Source organism: Calonectris borealis, chromosome 11, assembly GCF_964195595.1.
Source record: "Calonectris borealis chromosome 11, bCalBor7.hap1.2, whole genome shotgun sequence".
NCBI lineage: Eukaryota > Metazoa > Chordata > Aves > Procellariiformes > Procellariidae > Calonectris > Calonectris borealis.
Window position 1 is genome coordinate 24,608,989 of NC_134322.1, and position 25,689 is coordinate 24,634,677.

General features: G+C 54.0%; 4 non-coding genes across 4 annotated transcripts; all 4 read left to right on the plus strand.

Moving 5' to 3' along the window:
• Positions 1–1,760: 1,760 nt before the first annotated feature.
• On the plus strand, positions 1,761–1,842 carry TRNAS-AGA (transfer RNA serine (anticodon AGA)). Its single transcript has one exon. It is a non-coding gene; the product is annotated as a tRNA-Ser (tRNA).
• A 3,987-nt stretch (positions 1,843–5,829) lies between these two features.
• On the plus strand, positions 5,830–5,912 carry TRNAL-CAG (transfer RNA leucine (anticodon CAG)). The gene has a single exon. It is a non-coding gene; the product is annotated as a tRNA-Leu (tRNA).
• Positions 5,913–10,865: 4,953 nt separating this feature from the next.
• On the plus strand, positions 10,866–10,937 carry TRNAQ-CUG (transfer RNA glutamine (anticodon CUG)). The gene has a single exon. It is a non-coding gene; the product is annotated as a tRNA-Gln (tRNA).
• A 12,866-nt stretch (positions 10,938–23,803) lies between these two features.
• TRNAS-AGA (transfer RNA serine (anticodon AGA)) lies at positions 23,804–23,885 on the plus strand. Its single transcript has one exon. It is a non-coding gene; the product is annotated as a tRNA-Ser (tRNA).
• The last annotated feature ends 1,804 nt before the right edge of the window (positions 23,886–25,689 follow it).

Below are 25,689 nucleotides of genomic sequence, written 5' to 3' on the forward strand. Positions count from 1 at the left end.
TAAGCAACCCTGGAATCAGAGACTCGAGAAGCTTCACCCCCTTGAGGTAGAGAGTCTAGTTATGAGAGGCTCCTTGTGTTTCCTTTGGCCATCAGGCCATAAGCTTCAAGAGAAATGAGGGGGGCTCAGGTCTTAGTTACCAGCAACAGCGTTCCATCCAGTTCCAGTAAACTTCCGGATGGCTATGCAATGCTGGAGCCTCCACAGGGTAGGTCAGCGTCTCCAGGGTGACTTCAGCTCAGATAGACAGGCCTTTGAGCCATTACATAAAGAACAGGCCTCCTCCCATCGCACCCCCAAATTGCATACCTGGCCTCAGTGTGTCCCTTGACGACCACCTAGGCACTGCTGATCTTCTTTTGGACCCTGCCACAGCACATGCTTTTCCTGCCAGGTGCAGCTAGCAGCACCAGCAGTTCCTGGACAAAAATGCCTCTCTCCTGGCTCCTGTACCAGCACCGCAGTGAACAGTCAAGCCTGGTGGCCTCCCAGCAGGCAGAAAGCACTGGTCTCAGTTGGTCTCAAGGTTGCGGGGAGGTAAGGGGACTGGCCCGAAAGCCCAGGGGAAACCTGGGCATTGTTTGAACAGAAGAGCCTGGCTGCAGAACGTGTAAGACACCCACCCTGGAGCCAGGTTGATGAGACATTTGTCAGCATTGGCCAGGAATCGAAGCCGGGTCAACTGCTTGGAAGGCTGCTACGCTCATCACTATTCCACCAACGCACCCGTGGGCAGTGCTGCCTCCTGCTCCTCCAGATCAGAGCCTGGCTGCCTCCTGCTGCTCCACTTCACAGACTGACCGGCCTCCTCCTTCGAGCCCCCCGCACACACACTTCCTCAAGCCGCTCCTCATGCTCACCCTCTCGACTGCAAACACCTCCCACCCTTGCTCTGCATGCAGACAGGCACTGCCAGATGCACCACCTCCATAGCAACCACTCAATGCCATTTTCCAAATATTCCTGCTCCAGAGCCAAAAGGCAATAAGGGCTACTTTCACCTAATAATGGCAATATTTGCTTTTGTGGATCGTTCAATATTCTGCTTTATACTCAGGAATTGGACAATGCTTGCCAGTGCTGGAAAAAAGTTCAGGACATACCTATTCCACCAAAACAAGCGCTCTCCTGTCTCCTTTTAAGTCTTCCATACCTCTCATTTATTCTCCCTTTCACCCTCCACGCTTCTCCTCAGCCAGGCTACGCCCTTTCCATAGATCTCTCTCACTCTTACAAGCCATTCCCTCTACACACCAACAACCTGCAGGCAGTCGTGGTCTTTGTTCAAGGGTTGACACCACCCTACGTCCCCAAGAGGCTGGAGGTGCTGCCTGGAGATCACCATCTTCCCTGCAGGAATGTCCCCACCCTAGTGCTCATAGCAGGTTTGGAGTCCCCCGCAGATAAATTTGAGAAGCAAAGCGGGGTCTAATAGGCCACCCCACAACTGCCACCATCCCTGGTTGTCTCCACATAGCTGCCTTCCCTTCTTCCCTGGAAGCAGTCAAGACCAGCTGGGGAGTGGAACCACCTGGCCGTGGCAGGGTAACCCAGATGCCCGGCTGAGGACAAGGTGCTGGGAGCTGCAGCCATAGCCCCTGTGGTTATGCCCCTAAAGGCCTCTGGAAGCCTGGTACCTGTCATGCTCAGTGCAGGTCTGAACTGCAGGGCTCCGAGTGAAGCCTGGCCCTGAAACTCCCAGGGAGCCGGGTGTCATTGCACAGGGCATGTGATGAGCAGGGCAGAGAGGGCTGGAGCAGGTAGTTGTGGCCGAGTGGTGAAGGCGATGGACTAGAAATCCACTGGGGTTTCCCTGCGCAGGCTCGAATCCTGCCAACTACGGGGCGCAGTCCTCTTTTGGGCTGCCTGCAATTAACCACGCTGCAGCTGTGGGACTCGGCTCCAAACTGTACCTGGTGCCCAGGGAGACAGTAAAACCCCCTGGCCTACAGCACTTGTCCTTGCCCACCCCCCACCCCCACCCCACAAATTCCTGGGTGAATGGGAAATCCTGCTCCCATTGAGAAGGTAGGTAAGTTGCGGGAAGAGAACGGACCAGTGCTGAGTATGAGCCATGAAAAGAGGTCCGCTGTTGTTGGTTGTTGAGCAGAACTTAAGAGCCTGATCTCACCTGACACCCCGAGCGGCACAGCCATACCAGCTGTCTTCCCTACACCTGAAACTACAGCAGCTCATCTCCAAAGAGAGTCTGCGCAACGTGGCCCTCATTGCTAACGAAGAAGGGAAGACACCTCATGGATCTGAGATCTTGCCAGCACTCCCAAAGTGCCCCTCAGCCAGGCAGACGGGTGGGTGTGGAGCAGCAGGCAAAGCACAGCACAGGGCTCCCCCCACAAGGCAGTGGGTGTCCTGGGGACACAGGTGTTTCTCCCTTCCCATCAGGCAGCTCAATCCCAACTTCCCAGCTGCAAGTGGGGACCTCCAGGGCTCTGCAGGTTTGGAAGAGGACAAGGCTGGTGCTACTTTGGGAAACACCAATGTGATCAACTTGACCATCTGGGGGTTTTCTCCATCCTAGGCTGTTTGCTGCCTTGCCCGCTCACAGGTCCAGCCAGGGCCAAGCAGGAATTCCCAATGGGTGCTGTATTGGCTACATGTGGCTAGGTGTTGGTAGTGGAGGGGAGAGGGGTGCTGCAGGGTGGCCTCTGTGAGAAGAGCTAAGGGACTGTCCTGTGCCAGCCACAGCTGGTTCCAGCTGCCTCCACAACACTGAGCCATCTGTGAAGTTTGTGGCATGGAGAGCACCTGTGATGGAGCTCCAGGATGAGTTGCTCCTTCCCTTGCCGGGCCATGACATTTCATAGAATCATAGAATCGTAGAATCATTAAGGTTGGAAAAGACCTCTAAGATCATCGAGTCCAACCGTCAACCCAACACCACTATGCCCACTAAACCATGTCCCTAAGTGCCTCATCTACACGTCTTTTAAATACTTCCAGGGATGGTGACTCTACCACTTCCCTGGGCAGCCTGTTCCAAGGCCTGACCACTCTTTCAGTAAAGAAATTTTTCCTAATTGTCCTGGTTTCGGCTGGGATAGTGTTAAATTTCTTCCTAGTGCTATGTTTTGGATTTAGTATGAGCTGAATGTTGATAACACTGATGTTTTCGGTTGTTGCTAAGTGCCCTCCTAGTCCAAGGACAGCTCCCATGCTTACTGACTGAGCTACGTACACAAGATGGGAGGGAACATAATCAGGACAGCCAGCCCAGCTGGCTAATGGGGTATTCCATACCATGTGACGTCATGCTCAGTATATGAACGGTAGGCGTGATCCAGGAAGTACCGATCGCTACTTGGTTATCGGTCAGCGCGGGTGGTGAGCAATTGCATTGTGCATCATTCATTATGCATATTTTATCATTATCATTATTATTTTCCCTTTTCTGTTCTATTAAACTGTCTTTACGTCAACCCACAAGTTTTTCTCACTCTTACCCTTCCGATTCTCTCCCCGTCTCGCTGGGGTGGGGGGGAGTGAGTGAGTGGCTGCGTGGTATTTGGCTGCCTGCCAGGTTAAACCACGACACTAATGTCCAATCTAAACGTCCCTTGGCGCAACTTGAGGCCATTTCCTCTCGTCCTATCGCTGTTACTTGGGAGAAGAGAATGACCCCCACCTCGCTACAACCTCCTTTCAGGCAGTTTTAGAGTGCGATGAGGTCTCCCCTCAGCCTCCTCTTCTCCAGCCTAAACAATTCGAGTTCCTTCAGCCGCTCCTCACCAGACTTGTGCTCCAGACCCTTCACCAACTTCGTTGCCCTTCTCTGGACACGCTCCAGCACCTCAATGTCCTTCTTGTAGTGAGGGGCCCAAAACAGAACACAGGATTCGAGGTGCGGCCTCACCAGTGCCCAGTACAGGGGCACGATCACCGCCCTACTCCTGCTGGCCACACTATTTCTGATACAAGCCAGGATGCTGTTGGCCTTCTTGGCCACCTGGGCACACTGCCGGCTCATGTTCAGCTGGCTGTCAACCAGCACTCCCAGGTCCTTTTCCTCTGGGCACTTTCCAGCCCCTCTTCCCCAAGCCTGTAGTGTTGCATGGGGTTGTTGTGAACCTCATACAATTGGCCTCAGCCCATCGATCCAGCCTGTCCAGGTCCCTCTGCACAGCCTTCCTACCCTCCAGCAGATCAACACTTCAATTGCAATGACCCTTCAAAAACAATCGGGAGTGGCCTCTTCCAGAAGTCCTCCTTGTCTGAGTGCTTCCATGAGCTGGCAGCAGGGAGATGGCTTGGGTATCTGCAAGGGAGCTCCCTGCTACCTGAGTACCTGATGGGCCAGAAACCAGAAGATCCCTTGGATATTGACTGTGAAGTCACTTCTGGCTCAGCAGGTGATGGGTCAGCCACAGGAACACTGCTTGCGCTAGGTGCTTGTCTTCATTCCATAGTGGATAGCACTGCATGGTATATCTTTTTATATCTGAACACTTCTTGGTCCAAAGGAAAAGGACAGCCCATCAGAGGGAGAACTGAGACCATGCGGTTTTGACAGTGTCAGAAATGGCCGTCAGGCAATCACAAAGCAATATGAGAACCCATGGGGAATGACGCTGTCAAAAGTTGCCTCTTTGCACATTTAGTGAGTGGGGGCTTCCTTGCCTGATGTGCTTCTGGGTACACGGGTAGTGGTGGCTGGTCCTGACAGCCAATCACAGGTCTGCCTGAGAGTCGGTGGGTATGATGAGGTCAAGAAACGGCTGTCAGCCAATCACAGAGCAGTATGAAAACATCATCCACCTCAGCAAGTTCAGCTCCCTTAGGGCAGTCGAGCCACTCCCCTTGGCTCCCCCTGCAGCCTTGCCTCATGGCCAGGCCTTGGGGCACCTCCAAACCCAGCAGACACAGGCCTGGTTTTCAGCCAGGCCAGCTTTGGCAAAAGCACACTGCGGGCGCTGCTTTGGGCCATACAGAGATTCTCAGGGAGTGTTGAAGCACTGGAGCAGGTGCCCAGAGAACTTTGGGATTCTCCATGCCTGCGTATCGCACTCAAGTTTCAATGGGGCTCAGGCACTGAGCAGCCTGCTCTAGCTTTGGGGCTAGCCCTGCTTTGAGCAGGCATTTGGACTAGTGACCTCCTGAGATTCCATCCATGAAGCAACAAGTCCCAGAGAGAGCTGTGCCCTCCTTCCTCTGCACCATGGGCAGTAAGTAAGCCTCTTCCCCACAGCAACTGGAGCTCAGTCGTTGCTCAGCACTTGGCGCATCTCCTGTCCTTTCGCCTTGACTCTCCAGCCCCTTTCCCACACACTGGCTCCTTGAGACCGGCACAGTGCTCGCCCAGGGGTTGGTGTGGCAGAGACCTCCTTGCCCAGCCTTCCCGGCCCCAGGCAGGGAAGAAGGAAGCACCCTTGTTGCCCCAAGGAACCATCCATGAGGCAGCACTGCCGGCCAAGTGCTTGGCTTGCATATCCTGGGGCTCTGTAGGGAATGGAGGAAGTCATGGGAAAGGTACACGTGTGCCTGGAGCCCCTTGACCGGATGTTGGCAGGTGCAGAGCCGTAACTTGCTGACGGTTCCTTTGGTTGCTCCTGTGAAGGATTGCCTCGGGCTTTGTGAGACACATCGGAAGTGTGCTGCCCCTGTGCTGGGTACTCCTGTTCCACGTGGCCTGAAGTGCCTGGAGGTGCTGTGGTCACCTGCCAGCAGCCCTCGGTGGGGGTGGGCAAGGGTGCTCCCAGGCGCAGCTCCCCCTGCAGCAGTGCCAGGAGGAGGCTGGCTGAGCTGGGCTGGCTCTGGCAGCTGCAGGGGGAGGAACGGCAGCAGCCGAGGCAGCGCTAGCAGCAGCAGCAGAGGGTCAGGATGGCCGAGCGGTCTAAGGCGCTGCATTCAGGTTGCAGTCTCCCTGGGAGGCGTGGGTTTGAGTCCCACTCCTGACAGGCTCCTCTCTCTTGGTTTCCTGCCCTTTCCCTGCCTTGCTCCTCTAGGCACTCTGGATCAGGCCTTGCTGCATGTCCCAGCCACCACTAGCAGGGGGACTTAGAACAGAAACGTGGGTGGACAGGAGACTCCCTAGGCAATTCCACTTTTCCACTCTCCCCTATAAAACTCACATTCTGCATGCCTCTTGCTCTCAAAGGCGGCTCTTTGCATATTCTTCAAACACTCACCCACAAAATCCTCTCTCCCTGCTTCCACTTTACCCTCCAACGGTGGGCGGAAAGCATTTCAGGGTGTCTGAGAGTGCGTCCTCCTGCTCCAAGCAGGCTCACACCAGCTGACCAGTGCTTTGTCCTTTCAGGTCATAAAATACCTTGAGGACAGACGTTTCACAGCCTCTCTGGACCCCTGTTCCCATGCTTAGGCACCCTCAGGGTGATCATTTTTGTCCGTTCTGCTGGTTTTGGCTGCGGTAGAGTTAATTTTCTTCATGGTAGCTAGTATGGGGCTATGGTTTGGATTTGTATTGGAAACAGTGTTGATAACACAGGGAGGTTTTAGTCACTGCTGAGCAGGGCTTACACAGTCAAGGCCGTTTCTGCTTCTCACCCCACCCCACCAGCGAGTAGGCTGAGGGTGCACAAGAAAGTGGGACGGGACACAGCTGGGACAGCTGACCCCAACTGACCAAAGCGATATTCCACATCATATGATGTCATGCTCAGCATGTAGAGCTGGGGGAAGAAGAAAGAAGGGGGGACATTCGGAGTTATGGCATTTTGTCTTCCCACGTAGCCGTTACGCGTGATGGAGCCCTGCTTTCCTGGAGATGAGATGGCTGAACACCTTCCTGCCGAAGGGAAGTAGTGAATGAATTCCTTGTTTTGCTTTGCTTGCATGCGTGGCTTTTGCTTTACTTATTTAACTGTCTTTATCTCAACCCACGAGTTTTCTCACATTTACTCTTCTGATTGTCTCCCCCATCCCACCAGGGGGGAGTGAGAGGGCAGCCGTGTGGTGCTTAGTTGCCGGCTGGGGTTAAACCACGACATTTGTGTAGTCAGTCACAAAGTGCCTGTTCAGTTTCTGACCACCGACTCTCATCCTCCGGCCATGGCAGTAATCTCCTTGTAGGCACGGGGAGGCTCCCATTAGATCCACGCTAGGCCTTTTCTTCTGCCGGCTAAGCAAGCCTTGGGTGCTCAGCCTCTCCTCACAAGGCCAGAGCCCCCGGCCCCTGTCTATCCTAGGGATCCTGCGCAGAACTTGCTCCAGTTTATCATCACCTTTCCTTGCTTCCCCAGATAGTCCTTCTTTGCCTTTTTTGGAGACTAGGGCAATATTTCCCTCTCATCAGTCATCAGGGAGCTCCCCTGCCCTCAAGTCAACTCTCAAGTGCTTTCAGTGCAGACACTCAGGCTAACGCCGAGAGACATCCCTCCCCATTGGTCATTGCTGACACGCAGAATACAGTGGAGTAAGTTTAGGCAGAACATCCAGACTGCACAATCACGTATGGGAGAAGCTACTCGCCCCTCCAGGGATGAGGCAAAGCTCAATGGCAAGGATGACCATTGTGGGCTGGAGGGAGGGCCACGAGGGCCTTGCTTATCCTCATCAGGCTCTGCCACAGCCTGTTTTTTCCATCCATGAGCCCAGGCAGATTCGTAACAAGGAAGAGCAGATCAGAGGGTCAGGCAGGTCTCTTTCAAGTGACTTCTCCATGGGATCTCCATTGCCATGTCCCTTGATGACTTAACCAGGCCCTCACGCTTCTTCCAACCAGGGCTCTGGGCTCAGCTTGGGAAGTGGGGAACCTGTTGGAAAAGAGCACATTGAGGAGTAGGAGAAATGCCCGCATCCTTCCCTGAAAGAGACCCACACCCAAATTGACCTGTTTTGCGCAGCAAGGTCACCCCAGAGGCCAGAGGCCTGGATGGCCTGCTTTTGAGGAGAGGCTCAGGGCAGGGAGCCACAAGCTCACGGCTCTTTTTCCTGGGTCAGGGATGGGGTGGCCCATTCCATGCATTTCAAACTACAAAGGGACATCGGATCAGTGTCCCAGAGCACCTGGGAGTCATCGTGATGTGGAAGAGTTGGGAAAAACCCTGAGCTCCAGGCAAACATGAGTCACCCTGCCATGGACTTCAGTGAACATGGTGCCCTGGTCTCCGGCGTGCCAGGGATACCAGAGCTCATAGCCTCACTCCAGCTCTTCCAGGGCTACACCTTGCACCCTGTCACTTCTTTTACCAAAGAAACAGCTGACATTTCCTTTGTATCAACTTGTGAGTGACAAGATCACTTGCTGCATCTTATGACTGTTACCTCTTGCCTTTTTGCAGTGCAGCTCTCAGGAGAGTCTGTCTCCATCCTTTCCATAACCTCCTGTAGCTGCTGAGAGACAGCAGTTCCGTCCCCTTCTCCTCTCCTTGCCTCCGCTCCTCCAGGATCCACAAACCCTATTTATCTCACACGCATGGAAAAACACTCATACCCCAGCAGCTTGAGGTAGGGTGTGTGAAGGGGGCTGGAAGGAGGAAGCAGGCCAACTTGTAAACTGAAGGAATGGGAAGGAGGCAAGACTGGGAAGTGGAGGAGCTGGAGGCTTCCCAGCCAGTGTTTGTCTTCCCATTTCTTCAGGCTCTGGAGGGAATGGGAGGAAGTCATGGGAAAGGTACAGGTGTGCCTGGAGCCCCTTGACCAGATGTTGGCAGGTGCAGAGCCGTAACTTGCTGACGGTTCCTTTGGTTGCTCCCGTGAAGGATTGCCTCGGGCTTTGTGAGACACATCGGAAGTGTGCTGCCCCTGTGCTGGGTACTCCTGTTCCACGTGGTCTGAAGTGCCTGGAGGTGCTGTGGTCACCTGCCAGCAGCCCTCGGTGGGAGCAGGGCAAGGGTGCTCCCAGGCGCAGCTCCCCCCGCAGCAGTGCCAGGAGGAGGCTGGCTGAGCTGGGCTGGCTCTGGCAGCTGCAGAGGAGGAATGGCAGCAGCAGTGACACCAGCAGTGGGTCAGGATGGCAAAGCAAAGGCGCTGCACTCAGGTTGCACTCTCCCTCGGAAGCGTGGGTTTGAGTCCCACTCCTGCCAGGCACTTCTCTCTTGGTGGCCTCCTCCATGGCTTCTCTCTCTTGGCCTCCTTCCCTCTCCTCAGTGGAGGCTCCTTGCTCCTCTGGGGGATCTGCTCAGCCTGCTGACCGGGTCTTCTTGCATGTCCCAGCTCCTGTGGACAAAAACAAAACTCACATTCTGCATGCCTCTCACCCTCAGATGCGTCTCTTTGGACATTCTTCAAACGTTCACCCACAAAATCCTCTCTCCCTGCTTCCACTTTAGCCTCCAACAACCCTTCTGGGCAGAAGGCATTTCAGGGAGTCAGAGGGTGCATCCTCCTGCTTCAAGCAGGCTCACACCAGCTAATCACTGCTTTGCCCTTTTGCGTGATTAAATACCTTGAGGACAGACATTTCACATGGACCCCTGTTCCCATGCCTAGGCACCCTCAGGATGATCATTTTTGTTCGTGTAACCGGTCACAAAGTGCCTGTTAAATTTCTGACCATGGCTCTCATCCTCCAGCCACTGCAGTAACCTCCTTGTAGGCACGGGGAGGCTCCCATTAGATCCACGCTAGGCCTTTTCTTCTGCCGGCTAAGCAAGCCTTGGGTGCTCAGCCTCTCCTCACAAGGCCAGAGCCCCTGGCCCCTGTCTATCCTAGGGATCCTCCACAGAACTTGCTCCAGTTTATCATCACCTTTCCTTGCTTCCCCAGATAGTCCTGCTTTGCCTTTTTTGGAGACTGGGGCAACTTTTCCCTCTCATTAGTCATCAGGGAGCTCCCCTGCCCTCTGCTCCCAAAGCTGGAGACCTCCTGAGATGCGTCCTTCCCTCTTTCGGGCCCAGTGGCCCATTCTCTAGCTGCCAATCCAGGATGCAGCGCTGACCAGCAGGGTTCAACCCAGAAAGTTTCCCTGAACTGGCAGGTCCTCACCAGCAAACATGGACAGCACCAGTGGGAAGAGGGGCCGGTGGGAGTAAAGGCCCACCAGTAAGAGGCCAACAGGGACATCGCAGGCTCTGGGGCATTTCTCTCCAACACTGCTGACAGGACAGAGGCATCCTCATGCAATCCCACCCCAGGTTGCACGAGCACTGGTGCCATTTTTCAGAAGGACCGCAGTCAGGAAGTATGAGCCACAGAAGAGGTCTTCCTGTGCACACAGGAAGAGGAAGAGGGGACGTGCACAAGGTGGTATCAGAGCATGCCGGAGCACGTTGTGATTGAGGGAGACGCTGAAGGAGCTGTGTTTGTTCAGCCTGGAGAAGAGAAGGTGAGGGGGCTTCCGCTATGTGAAGGTGTCTCTCTGGCTTGCCAAGACCTGCCCTCAGCCAGAAAGACCTCGGGAGTGCAGGAGTGTTGAACCTCATGCCCTGCCCTCTCTCTTGGTCGCCTCATTCAGCAAGGTCAGGAGCTCGGCTAGGACTGCAACCAAGAGTAAGGATATCTGGTTAAGGGCTGCTTAGTGTGAGCCACAAGGTGAGAAACAGGAGAGGCAGTTACTTACCCAGGCAGATTGACAGGCTGTCCAACATGGGGGTGAAGGGAGGCAGCAGCCGACACTGAAAGTGCTCGCATCGAACCACCGATTGCTGGGCCATGAATGCACTCTGTGAGGTGCAATGTTGAAGAGGTTAAGCTGGAAAGTTCCTAACCAGGTGTAACTATGCAAAAGCAAGGTTACCAGCCTGGGTCTTGTAAGAAAGGGCATGCCCAGGCTTGCGCAAAGAGCTCTGCCAGTCCCCTGAAAGGCCCAGTGAGCAGAGAGTGCCCTGTGGCCCCAGAGGAAGGCTGCACTTGGTGGTGGTGAGGGAGATGGAGAGACTGTCAGGCTCAGCCAGGAGCATAGGGCTCAGCGAGGGTGGCCAGAGGGGAAAGACAGCAGGTGTCTAGGAGGTCCCATGGTGTAATGGTGAGCACTCTGGACTCTGAATCCAGCGATCTGAGTTCAAATCTCAGTGGGACCTTGACCTTTTGGCTCCCTCAGGGCTTTCCTCAGCATGCTTACACCTTAAGAGCCTAGCTGTTGAGTCAATTGTTTAATGCACTCTGATCATCCTTCCTTTCCTGTGCTCCCAGCCCTGGGACTGACGTCAGCGCCCCTTCTCCTGCCCTGTGCCCACCACACCTCTGCAGCTATCCTGAGCACTGGCCCCTGCCCCCTCTCTGCTCCCTTGTTCTTGATGGCTGCTCCTGGATGAGGGGATCCAGCGGCGGCTCAGCAAATCACACAACAGCTGAGGTGGAGATCATGCAGTCCAAGTCTGGCTCAAAGCAGAGTCAAGTAGAGGAGGCTATTGAGCACCTTGTCTGGTTGGATGTTGGACATCTCCGAAGATGGAGACTTACAACATTCCCTGGGCAACCCTTTCCCATGTGGGACAACAGCAAATCGGGGCAACTGTGTGGGGCATTACTTTTATTTCCACTCCCTCCATTGCTTCTTGCTCTCTCCATTTCTCTGAGGCTTTTCTGTCCCTCTTTTGCCTGCTTGTTTATTTTTGATCCTGTGGTATCACTTCAAGGGAGCTCTACCCACAACTAGCAGTGCTCCATGCTTGGGGTTATAGTTGATGCCATGGGAGAGGGCAGGATCTCCCTCTTCCTTGCAGAGCACGTGGCTAACTGAGGGAGGACGAGAACAAACCACCACGAGTCTCCAGTTATGCTGCACAAAGTCTTTAATGAGAAGGAGGAAATGCAGTGGCACAGGACAGAGACCAAGAAACACGTCTGCAGGATTCAGGGAGGCACAGAGAATGGCCCATTTCCCAACAACAAGCTCCACGCAAGGTGTTTGCCTTTCCAGTTTCCTGCTAGCAATCCCAGCCCACCAAGAATCGTTCGAACTCCAGCACCCTCCCCCCAACAGCAGGACATTCAGCAAAGCAGAAGAGAATGAGCCCTTTCTCGAGGAGCTCAGAGCAAGGCAGAGCCAGAGGAGACACAGCAAGGCCTGCCATGCAGCGAGGAGTAATGGGCACAGGTCCCTGCTGCCAGCTGGGATGAGGTCACCCAACCCGTCTGCAAGCCGTGGCCACGCTCCTGCTGCTGCAGGGTCCCCGTCTTCCTTCCTGCTCCAAAGGGGCTGATCCGCCGGCTTCAGCAGTTCAGTCTGCAGTGGGGAGGAGGCAGACACAGCCCTGAGCCCCCCAGACCAAGGGAGCCCCCAGAAGAGATGGGAACCCCCCCGGCGCTGAGGGAGCTCCCAACAGCAGCTGACAGAGAGGATCCCACGGCTGTGCTCTGAGGGAAAGAGGTGAGGATGGGGCCCGGCAGGGTCACCACCACCGGGGAGGCCTGGATGGCCACCGACGAGTCAGCGCAGCGGACGACACAGGGCTCGCTGCAGCTGCTTGCGAGTGGGGTTGGGCCGGAGGCGCCGCAGGGGCGTGGGAGACAGGGCCTGAAGCAAGACATCTCTCGGTGAGGGAGGCAAAGCTGAAACACAGAGCACAGAGGAAACACGGACCCCAACGTCAGCCTGTCTATCGTTTACGCAGATCTCTCTGCTTCCACGGACACTCTTTGCTGCCCTTCATCTCCATTTCTAGCTCCATGTCCAGAAAGGGCCTGCACCTGATCTCGCTAACACGCACTACAGGCGTGACAGCTCACCTCAAGGCTAGATTTGAAGGACTGGGAGCAAAGATGTGCCTAACTGGCTGCTGATTCCACCAGGAGAGATGGCACTGATGTACTTGGCCCTTTGCTTAGAGACCATCTGCCTAAGGCAGAAATTCTGGTGGTCAGACCTCCCTGCAGCTGAGCCCCATTGATCCCCTTCTGCTTGAAAGAACGCCCCTCTTCCCAGCTCTCCCCAGCCACCTCCACCAAAAGGGAAAGGGGTCACAGCCCTTAAACAGTTCTATTGCGGGGCCAAGCGGAGGCAGCCCAAGTATCAACCTGAGTAGCCACCATGAGAGCAGTTCAGCCCACAGGGAGAGATGGAGCGGACTCAGGCTTACCTCGTTCCTGGAGGAAAGGGAGGCAAGAGAGGAGGATGCAGGGCCTGGAGCAGCGCAGGCTTTTATGCTGTGTCCTGAGCCCTGTGGGGCCACAAACATTCCTTGCTCATGAAACATCTGAACACCTCGTAGTTGCTGCTTGCTGAGGCCTTCCTGGTGATTAAGCCTCTGCCTCTTTCATCAGAACTGTTGTGCTCCCACTTCATACCATCTAGAATCACAGAATGAATCACAGAATGAATCATAGAATGGTTTTGGGGTGGAAGGGACCTTAAAGATGATCTACTTCCAACCCCCCTGCCATGGGCAGGGATACTTTCCACTGGCTCAGGTTGCTCAAAGCCCCAACCAACCTGGCTTTGAATACTACCAGGGAGGGGGCATCCACAACTTCTCTCAACGACCTGTTCCAGTGTCTCACCCCCCTCATACGAAAGAATTTCTTCCTCATATCTAATCTAAATCTACCCTCTCTCAGTTTAAAGCCATTACTCCTTGTCTTATCACTACACTCTCCCTCCTCATATTTCCTGAAGGTATCTCGGGAGCCTTCTCTTCTCTAGGCTAAACAATGCCAACTCCCACTGTCCATGTCCCTGACAAAGATGTTAAATAATAATGTCCCTGAGGGACGCCACTCGTCACTGGTCTCCATCCAGACATCGAGCTGTTGACTGCAACTCTTTGAGTGGGACCATCCAGCCAATTCCTTATTCACCGAGTAGTTCACCCGTCAAATCCACGTCTCTTCATTTTAGAGACAAGGATGTTGTGCGGGACAGTATCAAATGCTTTGCACAAGTCCAGGTAGATGACGTCAGTTGCTTTTCCCTTATCCACCAATGTTGTAACCCCATCATAGAAGACCACCAAGTTTGTCAGGCACAATTTCCCTTAGGGAAGCCCTGTTGGCTGTCATCAATCACCTCTCTGTTTTTCATGTGCCTTAGCATAGTTTCCAGGAGGATCCGCTCCATGATCTTGCTGGGCACAGAGGTGAGCCTGCAGTTCCCCACGTCTTCCTTTTTTCACTTTTTAAAAATGGGGGTTATGTTTCCTCTTTTCCAGTCACTGGGAATTTCACCAGTTGCCACGACTTTTCAAATTTGATGGATAGCGGCTTAGTCACTTCAGCTGCCAGTTCCTTCGGGACCCCTGGATGCATCTCGTCAAGTCCCATGGACGTGTGCACATTCAGGTTCCTTAGATGGTCTCGAACCTGACCTTCTCCTATAATGGGCGGTACTTCATTCTCCCAGTCCCTGCCTTTGGATTCTGTAAGTTGGGTGGCGTGGCTAGAGCACTTGCCGGTGAAGACCGAGGCAAAAACTTGTTGAGTACCTCTGTCTTCTCCATGTTGGTTGTAGCCAGGTCTCCCATTCTGCTCATCCGGGGAGATGCAGTTTATTTCATGTTCCTATACTGTCATAGGTACCTGAAGAAACCCTTGTTATTTTTCATGTCCCTAGGCAAGTTCAGCTCCAGCTTTGCCTTGGCTTTCCTGATCCCTCCCTTGCATTCCCAGGCCGTATCCCTATAATCTCCCTAGGATGTGTATCCCTGCCTCCACTGCCTATGCATTTTGGTTTTGTGTTTTAGTTTGGCTAAGAGGTGTTGACTGAGCCAAGCCGGCCTCCTGCCTCCCCTGCCTGACTTCTTGCACGTTGGGCTTGAGAGCTCTAGCGCCCTAAAGAAAAATGTCTGTCAATATCGCCCAGCTCTCATTTGCTCCTTCGTCTCTGAGGGCAGTTTCCCAAGGGATCCCACGCAGTAGCGCAGCGCCCTAAACAGCCAAAAGTTTGCCTTTCTGAGGTTTAGGGTCCTGCCTCTACTTTATACCTGTCCTGTACCCCTCAAGATTGAGAATTCCACCAGGGCATGACCGCTGCAGCCCAGGCTACCTCCAATCTTGACCTCTCTGATAAGTTCTTCCGTACTAGTAAACAACAGGTCCAGCAGGGCCTCTCCTCTGGTCGGGCTCTCCATCACCTGTACTAGGAAGTTGTCCTCAACACACTCCAGTAGTTTCCTGGGCTGCTTGCAGTGCATTTGCCGCTTTGCCAGTAGATGTCTGTGTGGTTCAAGTCCCCTATCAGGATCAGGGCCTGGTGAGCATGATGCTTCCTATCATCGAACCGATTCATCGGGGTCCCAGATTCATAAGGCCATAAATCGGAGGTCTCAGGCTAGTGTGAAGGAAGGTTTTAAGTGGGTTTGTGTCATACGGATTGCCTTTATCACACTGTCCTTTTCACGGCAAGTGTGGTGACCAGTGACGGTGAAACTCAGCCATGAGGGAAACCTCAAGTCAGCTCTCAAGTGCTTTGAGTGCAGGCACTCAAGCTAACCCTAAGAGACACTTCTCCAATGGGTCATCGTAGACGCACGGGGACAGCAGGTAAGTTCAGGCAGAACGTCCAGACTGCACAATCCCATACAGGAGAAGAGATGCACCTCTCCAGGGATGTGGAAAAGCTCAATGGCAAAGACGGATGGTTGCGGGCTGGTGGGAAGGCCCTTGTGGGCAGGAGTGAGGGCCACGAGGACCTTGCTTACCCTCATCAGGCTCTGCCACAGCCTGTTTTTTCTGTCCATAAGCCCAGGCAACAAAGGCAGATTCATAACAATGAAGAGCAGACCAGAGGGTAAGGCAGGTCTACTTTCAAGTGACTTCTCCATGGGACCTCCATAGCTATGTCCCTTGATGACTTGAACAGGCCCTCACACTTCTTCCAACCAGGGCTCTGGGCTCAGCTTGGGAAGTGGGGAACCTGTTGGAAAAGGGCAAATTGAGGCGTAGGAGGGTGATCAAAGAAAGGCCCGTGTCCTTCCCTGAAAGAGACCCACACCCAAATTGACCTGTTTAGCTCAGCAAGAGAATGCCAGAGGCCAGAGGCCTGGATGGCCTGCTTTTGAGGAGAGGCTCAGGGCATGGAGCCAAAAGCTCACGGCCCTTTTTCCTGGGTCAGGGATGGGGTGGCCCATTCCATGCATTTCAAACTACAAAGGGACATTGGAACATTTTCCCAGAGCACCTGGGAGTCATCGTGATGTGGGAGAGTTGGGAAAAACCCTGAGCTCCAGGCAAACATGAGTCACCCTGCTGTGGACTTCAGTGGACACGATGCCCTGGTGTCAGGCGTGCCAGGGATAACAGAGCTCATAGCCTCATTGCTCCCAAAGTGCTGCTTTCTTCAAGGGCATTTCCACACATTGTAGCACCATTCCTGAAACAGCTGGTGCTTCTGTGGAATTTCATGCTGCTGCTGCCTTCCAGGACGTTGCCTTTCAGCGGCTGATCAAGGGCCCATGAGACTCAGTGCACCCCAGAATAATGATGGTTAGTAGGGACCTCTGGAGGTTCTCTGGGACGACTTCCCGCTCCCAGCAGACCAAACTTCCTAGTTACCTCAGGAAGCTCTGGGTCTTGCCCCATCGACTTCTGAACACTGCCACTGTTCGGAGAGGTCACTGTCTCTTGGGCAGCTCTTCCAGGGCTGCGCCGTGGTGCCCCCTGTCACTTCTTCTCCCACAAAGACAGCTGGCATTTCCCTTGGTGCAACTTGTTAGTGTTGATCTTGCCCTTTTGCAGTGCACCTCTCAGGAGAGTCTGGCTCCATCCTTACACAACCTCCTGTAGCTGTTGGGAGACTGCAGTTCTTCACTTGCCTGGAATTTTCCTCTCATTGGCCCATCAGCTACTCAGGTACCAGTGACCTTGCAAGCAGCATCCAAGCCATGGGCCTCCTTCTTTCCTACCAGGTATTCAGGCACAAGTGACCTCACAAGCACCTAGTGCTGCCATGAGCCTACCCAGGCCCATCAGCTGCAGAGCCAGAAGTGACCTCACAGTCAACATCCAAGCCATGTTCTGGCTTCTGGCCAGTCAGGCCCTCAAGCAGCAGGGAGCTCACCTGCAGATACCCATGCTGTCTTCCCGTTGACAGCTTGTGAAGCACTCAGACCAGGAGGACTTCTGGAAGAGGAAACTCTGGATTGTCTTGGAAAGGTGACAACAATTGGGAGAGGTTCCTGAGGCCTGGAAGAAAGTCAGTGTCACTCCTATCTTCCAGAAGGGCACAAAAGAGGACCTGGGGACCTGCAGGCTGACCAGCTTCACCTCGATCCCTGGGAAGGGGAAGGAGCAACTCGTCCTGGAAACCCCGTCCAGCCAAATGAAGAATATGAAGGTGATTGTTTTTCTTATTACGCTATTCCTAGGCCATTTCTGTGTGACTGTGCTCTCCTCTTTTTGGGGGGGTGTGTGTTTGTGTGTGTGTGTGTGAGGTATTGGCCAGGGAACTTCAGCTTGCATCAAACCAAAATGGGCACACTAGTCCAGATGCGGCCTCTGCAGTGCCAAGGGAAGGGCAACGATCCTTCCCCTCAGCTTTCATCGATGAGCTTGTGTTGGAAAGGAGCTTTCGAGATGACCCACTCTAACCATGTATGCACCAACCAGGTACGCTTTCAGCTGAGCAGGGGCTTGAGGCCTGGTGCCCACCCCACCAGCCAGAGGCTCTCACAGCTGAGCCTCCCAGGCGCACAAGTGGGCCACCAGGAGATGGTAGTGAGGGTGCCAGCACTGGTGAGAAAATGCCAGGGGTATGGGGTAGGGTCTGGAGGTGGACGTGAAGTAAATACCAGGATTAGGAGTGAAGGCTCCCTCCGGGAATTGCAGGGAAAGCTGTGCTGGGACACAGACAGATGGAGCCAGACTCTCCTGAGAGGGGCACTGCAAAAGGCAGGAGGCCACAATCACAAGTTGCCACAAGGGAAATACCAGCTCTGTCTGTGGGAAAAGAAGTGAAAGGGGCGCGGTGTATTCCTGGGAGAGCTGCTCAAGAGACAATGACCTCTCCGAACAGTGGCAGTGTTCAGGAGTTGAAGGGAGCCTTCTGAGGTAACTGGGAAGCTTGGTCTGCTTGGAGCGTGAGGTTGTCCCAGAGAAACTCCAGAAGTACCATCCATCCCAAATTATTCTGGGGTGCACCGGGTCTCATGGGCTCCTGAGCAGCCACTGAAAGGCAATGCCTTGGAAGGCAGCAGCGGCACAAGATCGCACAGAAGTACCAGTTGTTTCAGGAATGCTGCTAAGACCTGAGGAAATGCCCCTGAGGAAAGTGGCACTTTGGGGCTATGAGCTCTGGTATCCCTGGCACGCCTGAGACCAGGGCACTGTGTCCGCTGAAGTCCATGGCAGGGTGACTCGTGTGCGCCTGGAGCTCAGGGTTTTCCCCAACTCTTCCACATCACGATGACTCCCAGGTGCTCTGGGACACTGATCCAATGTCCCTTTGTAATTTGAAATGCATGGAATGGGCCACCCCATCCCTGACCCAGGAAAAAGAGCCGTGAGCTTGTGACTCTGTGTCCTGTGCCTCTTCTCAAAAGCAGGCCATCCAGGCCTCTGGCCTCTGGGATGACCTCGCCGCGCAAAACAGGTCAATTTGGGTGTGGGTCTCTTTCAGGGAAGGACTTGAGCATCTCTTTGATCACAAAATCGGGCGGTGGTAGAGCCTGATGAGGTTAAGCAAGATCCTCGTGGCCGTCACTCCTGCCCACAAGGGGCTTTCCTCCAGCCCACAATGGTCTTTCCTTGCCGTTGAGCTTTGCCACATCCCTGCTGAGGTGCGTCTCTTCTCCCATATGGGATTGTGCAGTCTTCACCTTCTGCCTGAGCTTACCCACTGTCTCCTGTGTGTCTACAAGGACTCGCAGGGAGAAATGTCTCTCAGGGTTAGCCTGAGTGCCTGCACTGAAAGCACTTGAAAGCTGTCTTGAGGTGTCCCTCATAGCTGAATTTCACCATGATTCGTGGACAAGCTCACCATGAAGAGGGCAAAGTGACAAAGGCAATCCGTGTGATACAAACCCACTTAAAATCTCTGCACAGCTAGCCTGAGACCTCCGAGTTAATTGGCCTTATGAAGCCGGGACACAGATGAATTGTTTCGATGTTTGATGCTGTGAAAAGTGAGTACAATATTTTGGATGAAAGAGGCAAGGGCTTAATCACCAGGAAGGCCTCAGCAAGCGGCAACTAGGAGGTGTTTAGATGCTTCATGAGCAAGGAATGTTTGTGGCCCCACGGGGCTCAGGGACACGGCATAAAAGCCTGCGCTGCTCCAGGCTCTGCATCTTCTTCTCTTGCCTCCCTTTCCTCCAGGAACGAGGTAAGCCTGAGTCCGCTCCATCTCTCCCTGTGGGCTGAACTGCTCTCATGGTGGCTACTCAGGTTGATACTTGGGCTGCCTCCGCTTGGCCCCGCAATAGAACTGTTTAAGGGCTGTGACCCCTTTCCCTTTTGGTGGAGGTGGCTGGGGAGAGCTGGGAAGAGGGGCGTTCTTTCAAGCAGAGGGGATCAATGGGGCTCAGCTGCAGGGAGGTCTGACCACCAGAATTTCTGCCTTAGGCAGATGGGCTCTAACCAAATGGCCAAGCACATCCAGTGCCTTCTTCAATGCAGCAATGGTTGTTCTGGAGATGGGGTATGATCAGTCTTTCCACAGGTGCTTTAAACCCACTGTGCTGGGTCCTACCCCAAGAGTGGGTCAGCCTTCCTTTACCGTGCAACTGGCCGGGCACAATGAGTGCCGTGGCAGCTGTAGGCACACTGTGTGTTTTCAAAACAAAGGGTGACAACAGAGAGAACTTAGGAAAAGAAAGACCGACAGTTATTGAGGTTTGTGCTCCCTGCCTGCTCTGTGTTTCAGGTTTGCCTCCCTCACCGAGAGATGTCTTGCTTCAGACCCTGTCTCCCACGCCCCTGCGGCGCCTCCGGCCCAACCCCACTCGCAAGCAGCTGCAGTGAGCCCTGTGTCGCCCGCTGCGCCGACTCAACAGTGGCCATTGAGGCCTCGCCCGTGGTGGTGACCCTGCCGGGCCCCATCCTCACCTCTTTCCCTCAGAGCACAGCCGTGGGATCCTCTCTGTCAGCTGCTGTTGGGAGCTCCCTCAGCGCTGGGGGGGTTCCCATCTCTTCTGGGGGCTCCCTTGGTCTGGGGGGCTCAGGGCTGTGTCTGCCTCCTCCCCACTGCAGTCTGAACTGCTGAAGCCGGCGGATCAGCCCCTTTGGAGCAGGAAGGAAGACGGGGACCCTGCAGCAGCAGGAGCATGGCCACGGCTTGCAGACGGGCTGGGTGTCCTCATCCCAGCTGGCAGCAGGGACCTGTGCCCACTGCTCCTCACTGCATGGCAGGCCTTGCTGTGTCTCCTCTGGCTCTGCTTTGCTCTGAGCTCCTCGAGAAAGGGCTCATTCTCTTCTGCTTTGCTGAATGTCCTGCTGTTGGGGGGAGGGTGCTGGAGTTCGGGACTGCTCTTGGTGGGCTGGGAATGCCAGCAGGTAGAGCAGAATGGGAAAAGGCAAGCGCTTTGCATGGGGCTTGTTCTTGGGAAATGGGCCATTGTCTGTGCCTCCCTGAATCCTGCAGACATGCTTCTTGGTCTCTGTCCTGTGCCACTGCATTTCCTCCTTCTCATTAAAGACTTTGTGCAGCACAGCTGGAGACTCGTGGTGGTTTGTTCTCCTCCTCCCTCAGTTAGCCACCTGCTCTGCAAGGAAGAGCAACTGCCTTCTCTCCTGAGCTTACCACCAGTTGTGGATGGAGCTCCCTGAACTGATACCACAGCACCAAAAATAAGCCAACAGGGAAGAGAAAGACCAAAAAGCCTCGTGGAAATGGAGTCTGTAGCCTTGTGATCACAACCCTATGATGTATCTCAGGGTCAGCCTTGAGACCTGTCGCTGAGAGCATTCAAGAGGTTATCTCATTTCTTCTGGCAGTGTACCCAGGGCGGCTTGGATGTATGCTCAGGAAGCAGTGACTTTTCACTGCCTGTCTTGAGTACCCCCTGGCAGAGGACAGAAGCAGGCTTATGAAGTGGGCTGAGATGACAACACGTGGGCTCAGCTGAGTTGTGGAGGATGCCTTCAGAACCATTCAGTTGCCTTTCTGAGCCTGAATCTCAGGTTTATGCCTCCTTTCCTTTTGGTGATGCACCTTGCTACTCCCAGTTGTTTTGGAGGAAAAAAGCACCTAAGCTGCTCAGCAGTAAGCCGAGACATCTGCCATGCAAGCATGCAGGCAAGCACAAGGCTAAGTCCAGTGTCGTTGTTTGGTCTTCCAGATGATGCACGACTCTCCTCAATGCTGCACCACCAAAACCTCTCAGCAGTCAGTGCTGCTCCAGGTCCATGAACGTTGGGGCAGGTGCACGTCTTCCCCTGACTGACTGCTCTTGCTTCTGTTTTCTCTCTTGGTGCAATCTGTTCCCGGCACCAAGTGGAAAGCCTTCTGCAAAGTGCACTTCCTCTGCGGGACACCTCCATGTCTGCATGCCAAGTGGCCTTATAGGGACTCCACCAGTGTCATTGTGCGGCTGATTCCCAGTTCTGCACTGCTAGGGGATCTGTCAGCCCTGCCAAAGGGACACTGAGGTGATTAAGGACTTGGCTCATCTGTCATGTGAGGACAGGCTGGGAGAGCTGGGGTTGGTTAGCCTGGGGAAGGGAAGGCTGAGAGTGCTGGAGAATAGGCAGGTGGATTAAAGGAGAGAGAGCCATCCTCTTGCCAGTGGTGCCCAGTGGGAGGTCAAGAAGCAGTGGACAGAGGTGGAAATACCAGAAACGTCACACACACTAACCCTGTTTTACTGTGGGGGTTGTCAGAGATGGGAACCAGTTTCCAGGGGAGAAGGTGTTTCAGCCAATTGTTCAGATGTGAATGTTAATTCAGACCTTTTGAATCTACTTCTCAGTCTTCTCAAATGTTCTTCAGAAACTTCATATGAAAAACAGTCCTGGCACTTCTCTCTTTCATTGGTGTTGTGGGAATAAAGTCCAGGGGATGGGTATGGAGTGGAAAGGAGGAAAGCGCTGGTTTTCAGCTCTGGACGTAGCCAGTGTGACGGCAAGATGGGGTTAGGGTGGGCATTGCAGTAGGAACAGAGCATGCCCAATCACTATCCCCCTCTTGGTAACTCCAACAACTTGTAGCACTGCTATTGACACAGTGGGAGTCTGTAAATACTGTGCTAACACAAACTTTTCGTACAACCCCCCAGCTCAGAATCAGTTTTGACTGTCAGCACAGCAAAGAACGTTGCTTTTTTCTTTAAGCAACCCTGGAATCAGAGACTCGAGAAGCTTCACCCCCTTGAGGTAGAGAGTCTAGTTATGAGAGGCTCCTTGTGTTTCCTTTGGCCATCAGGCCATAAGCTTCAAGAGAAATGAGGGGGGCTCAGGTCTTAGTTACCAGCAACAGCGTTCCATCCAGTTCCAGTAAACTTCCGGATGGCTCTGCAATGCTGGAGCCTCCACAGGGTAGGTCAGCGTCTCCAGGGTGACTTCAGCTCAGACAGACAGGCCTTTGAGCCATTACATAAAGAACAGGCCTCCTCCCACCGCCCCCCCAAATTGCATACCTGGCCTCAGTGTGTCCCTTGACGACCACCTAGGCACTGCTGATCTTCTTTTGGACCCTGCCACAGCACATGCTTTTCCTGCCAGGTGCAGCTAGCAGCACCAGCAGTTCCTGGACAAAAATGCCTCTCTCCTGGCTCCTGTACCAGCACCACAGTGAACAGTCAAGCCTGGTGGCCTCCCAGCAGGCAGAAAGCACTGGTCTCAGTTGGTCTCAAGGCTGCGGGGAGGTAAGGGGACTGGCCCGAAAGCCCAGGGGAAACCTGGGCATTGTTTGAACAGAAGAGCCTGGCTGCAGAACATGTAAGACACCCACCCTGGAGCCAGGTTGATGAGACATTTGTCAGCATTGGCCAGGAATCGAAGCCGGGTCAACTGCTTGGAAGGCTGCTACGCTCATCACTATTCCGCCAACGCACCCGTGGGCAGTGCTGCCTCCTGCTCCTCCAGATCAGAGCCTGGCTGCCTCCTGCTGCTCCACTTCACAGACTGACCGGCCTCCTCCTTCGAGCCCCCCGCACACACACTTCCTCAAGCCGCTCCTCATGCTCACCCTCTCGACTGCAAACACCTCCCACCCTTGCTCTGCATGCAGACAGGCACTGCCAGATGCACCACCTCCATAGCAACCACTCAATGCCATTTTCCAAATATTCCTGCTCCAGAGCCAAAAGGCAATAAGGGCTATTTTCACCTAATAATGGAAATATTTGCTTTTGTGGATCGTTCAATATTCTGCTTTATACTCAGGAATTGGACAATGCTTGCCAGCGCTGGAAAAAAGTTCAGGACATACCTATTCCACCAAAACAAGCGCTCTCCTGTCTCCTTTTAAGTCTTCCATACCTCTCATTTATTCTCCCTTTCACCCTCCACACTTCTCCTCAGCCAGGCTACGCCCTTTCCATAGATCTCTCTCACTCTTACAAGCCATTCCCTCTACACACCAACAACCTGCAGGCAGTCGTGGTCTTTGTTCAAGGGTTGACACCACCCTACGTCCCCAAGAGGCTGGAGGTGCTGCCTGGAGGTCACCATCTTCCCTGCAGGAATGTCCCCACCCTAGTGCTCATAGCAGGTTTGGAGTCCCCCGCAGATAAATTTGAGAAGCAAAGCGGGGTCCCACAACTGCCACCATCCCTGGTTGTCTCCACATAGCTGCCTTCCCTTCTTCCCTGGAAGCAGTCAAGATCAGCTGGGGAGTGGAACCACCTGGCCGTGGCAGGATAACCCAGATGCCCGGCTGAGGACAAGGTGCTGGGAGCTGCAGCCATAGCCCCTGTGGTTATGCCCCTAAAGGCCTCTGGAAGCCTGGTACCTGTCATGCTCAGTGCAGGTCTGAACTGCAGGGCTCCGAGAGAAGCCTGGCCCTGAAACTCCCAGGGAGCCGGGTGTCATTGCACAGGGCATGTGATGAGCAGGGCAGAGAGGGCTGGAGCAGGTAGTTGTGGCCGAGTGGTGAAGGCGATGGACTAGAAATCCATTGGGGTTTCCCCGCGCAGGTTCGAATCCTGCCAACTACGGGGCGCAGTCCTCTTTTGGGCTGCCTGCAATTAACCACGCTGCAGCTGTGGGACTCGGCTCCAAACTGTACCTGGTGCCCAGGGAAACAAAAAAACCCCCATTGCCTACAGCACTTGTCCTCACTTCCCCCCTAAAATTCCTGGGTGAATGGGAAATCCTGCTGCCATTGACAAGGTAGGCAAGTTAGGGGAAGAGAACGGACCAGTGCTGAGTATGAGTTGTGTTGGTTGTTGCGCAGAACTTAAGAGCCTGATCTCACCTGACATCCCGAGCGGCACAGCCATACCAGCTGTCTTCCCTACACCTGAAACTTCAGCAGCTCATCTCCAAAGAGAGTCTGCGCAACGTGGCCCTCATTGCTAACAAAGAAGGGAAGACACCTCATGGATCTGAGATCTTGCCAGCACTCCCAAAGTGCCCCTCAGCCAGGCAGACGGGTGGGTGTGGAGCAGCAGGCAGAGCACAGCACAGGGCTCCCCCCACAAGGCAGCGGGTGTCCTGGGGACACAGGTGTTTCTCCCTTCCCATCAGGCAGCTCAATCCCAACTTCCCAGCTGCAAGTGGGGACCTCCAGGGCTCTGCAGGTTTGGAAGAGGACAAGGCTGGTGCTACTTTGGGAAACACCAATGTGATCAACTTGACCATCTGGGAGTTTTCTCCATCCTAGGCTGTTTGCTGCCTTGCCCGCTCACAGGTCCAGCCAGGGCCAAGCAGGAATTCCCAATGGGCGCTGTATTGGCTACATGTGGCTAGGTGTTGGTAGTGGAGGGGAGAGGGGTGCTGCAGGGTGGCCTCTGTGAGAAGAGCTAAGGGACTGTCCTGTGCTGGACACAGCTGGTTGCAGCTGCCTCCACAACACTGAGCCATCTGCGAAGCTTGTGGCATGGAGAGCACCTGTGATGGAGCTCCAGGATGAGTTGCTCCTTCCCTTGCCGGGCCATGACATTTCATAGAATCATAGAATCGTAGAATCATTAAGGTTGGAAAAGACCTCTAAGATCATCGAGTCCAACCGTCAACCCAACACCACTATGCCCACTAAACCATGTCCCTAAGTGCCTCATCTACACGTCTTTTAAATACTTCCAGGGATGGTGACTCTACCACTTCCCTGGGCAGCCTGTTCCAAGGCCTGACCACTCTTTCAGTAAAGAAATTTTTCCTAATTGTCCTGGTTTCGGCTGGGATAGTGTTAAATTTCTTCCTAGTGCTATGTTTTGGATTTAGTATGAGCTGAATGTTGATAACACTGATGTTTTCGGTTGTTGCTAAGTGCCCTCCTAGTCCAAGGACAGCTCCCATGCTTACTGACTGAGCTACGTACACAAGATGGGAGGGAACATAATCAGGACAGCCAGCCCAGCTGGCTAATGGGGTATTCCATACCATGTGACGTCATGCTCAGTATATGAACGGTAGGCGTGATCCAGGAAGTACCGATCGCTACTTGGTTATCGGTCAGCGCGGGTGGTGAGCAATTGCATTGTGCATCATTCATTATGCATATTTTTTCATTATCATTATTATTTTCCCTTTTCTGTTCTATTAAACTGTCTTTACGTCAACCCACAAGTTTTTCTCACTCTTACCCTTCCGATTCTCTCCCCGTCTCGCTGGGGTGGGGGGGAGTGAGTGAGTGGCTGCGTGGTATTTGGCTGCCTGCCAGGTTAAACCACGACACTAATGTCCAATCTAAACGTCCCTTGGCGCAACTTGAGGCCATTTCCTCTCGTCCTATCGCTGTTACTTGGGAGAAGAGAATGACCCCCACCTCGCTACAACCTCCTTTCAGGTAGTTGTAGA